Genomic DNA, 2,486 nt, shown 5'->3' with positions numbered 1-2,486 from the left:
GAAAGAAAAAAAAAAATAAGAACATGGATCTTTTTCTAAGTATATTGGCCATTTGGATTTTTTCTTTTGTGAATTCTGTGTATATCCTTTTTCTAACTTTTAACTGGCTTTTTGTCTTATTGATGTGAAGTAGTCTCAGATTAATTAGATGCTAACACTTTACCTACTATATATATTTTTTCCTTTAAGTATTTTTTCCAGACACTTAAAATTCTGATGTAGTCACATTTATTGATCTTTGTCTTAGTGATTTATGAAATTAGTATTTAGCTAAGAAATTCTTGTTAAATCCTATTTTATTCTAATAATATTATGTTGTGTTTATTACTTACAGATTTTTAATCCATCTAAACGCAAGTAATCCACATTTTACATGAATTTATTACATGCTTTTACTATTATATACTGAGATTTTACATGTACTTGGATATGTCAGCTCTTTGTTCTGCCCCACCAGCATAGATTTCAATTTATTTATAAATGTAACATTATGTTAATTACTGTAACTTTATAAAATAGCTTTCATTTTTAGTATGGCAGGTACCCTTCATTATCAACATTTTTGAGAATTGTCTTAGATATTGTCAGACATATATTCTTCCATATACTTTTCAAATAAATGTGTTGAGTTTTAGGAATAAAACAGTGGAAATTTTGAGTAGAATTCTACTGAATTTATAGCTTGCTCTGAGGATAACTGACACCTTTCAAAGCATATATTATGATCCCATTTTAATATATTTATACCTATCCAGCAATCTATTGACATACAAAAATATTAATGGTTACATTTTGAGAAGTGAGATATTCGATGCTTTTTTACTTCTTATTTGTACCTTTCTCTATTGCATAATATGTAGTATTGTTACAAAAAATAAGCCATCATTCTAAAAATTCAAAAAAGTATCATAACGTTCCAGAATGTATACATTTTGAATTAATCTTAAGATGACTAGGCAAATAGTAAATGACACTTTCCTTGTAACTCCTACATGACTTGTTAGAGTAGACATAGTCCATGTCTTGTTCAGAACTCTAGGATCCTATTTTAGTTAATTCACTTTGTGTTTATTGCTTCTAATGCCTCACACTTGAAACTCTGTCTGGAGAACTGTGTAAGTGGTTATTAGGCCAGCTTTGACTGCATATGCAGAAGCTAAGAGATATATGAGGCTTTAGGCATCATCGCCTTTTTAAAGGCAATGGCTGGTGGTGCAAAAAGCACAGTAGCCAGTTTTCCTTCCTAAGTTGGAACAAACTTGAGTCATATTTCACACTCCCGAGCTCACAACACGATCAGGCTGGGGATGAGGTTGGTCCTGATCTGCATCCTTTCTTGGCATCCCCTCATTCCTCTCCTGTTTCCCCCAATCCCTTACAAGTGTGTTTTAGAAGCACTTTGTTAGTAAGTCCTCATCTGATGTTCTGTAAGCATCTTGTCTTTATGCCTTTAAAAATATCATAGTATTATTTCAAAAACACAAAACAAACCAAAACGTGATTACAGACCAATCCATCTTTTGAATCACATACCATCCTAGTGGGAAAGTAAGTATGAAATATGACCATGGATTATCTTTAAACTTGAGTAGATTTTACCTTTGTCCCTAAAATAAAGAACTGCAAACATTTAAAAATATTATGACATATATAATATTTATAATAGAAATTCTGATTTGTAACTACATGAGTCCCATGAATTGTGCTGTCTCCATCAAGATTTCAGTTTTCTTTATTATGGAAGCACTAGACATTTAATTTAAAATATAGAGGATGTGGCTGGAATGTAGCTATAAAATAGCTTAAATGTCTCTCACAAAAAGCAATGTTAATCTTAAAAGCAAAAATCATATACAAAATGTGTGATTATGGAATGCTTAAACAAATGTTCTTTTATCCCACATAGACTTCTCAAAGTTTTAATTTTAAAATTAGAGTATAAAGATACCATTCAACCATTTTCTCAGTGTCACGATTGCGACAGTGGCCCTCATAATCCACCACTTTGCTTGATTCTGGGATAGAAGAATGCGGCAATGAGCAAAGATAACTGGGCAAGGTGCTGTTCACTTCTATAGTGTCATCTGTCTCCTGCTGCTTTTGCTTATCACTGCCCTCGCTTACTCTTTATTTCCCTTAAGAACCTGCATGCAGCTTGGCCAGGGTAGTAGAATTATCACTAAAATCAGCCCCATTGCTGCTTGACCAATGAATAAGACCCTGATGATTCCGTGATCCCTGTTTGGATTTATACATTTTATCAATTGCTAATGTCGCTTCTGCCTGGTGTCTCCCATCCCCCACCTTTATACCTTCTTAGAAAAAAGCACATACTTCACGTTCTAATATAGAATGGAAATGTTCCGTCATTCTTTCTCTCCTGATTCTCATTTCTCTCTTCTCAAATCCACCATAATGAAAGCTATAATTTAGAAACAATCATTTGGATATTAAGCTATTTTAAGTGAATGAAATAAATTTGTTTG

Source organism: Symphalangus syndactylus, chromosome 18, assembly GCF_028878055.3.
Source record: "Symphalangus syndactylus isolate Jambi chromosome 18, NHGRI_mSymSyn1-v2.1_pri, whole genome shotgun sequence".
In the NCBI taxonomy this organism is placed as follows: Eukaryota; Metazoa; Chordata; class Mammalia; order Primates; family Hylobatidae; genus Symphalangus; species Symphalangus syndactylus.
Note: the sequence above shows the minus strand (reverse complement) of the source record.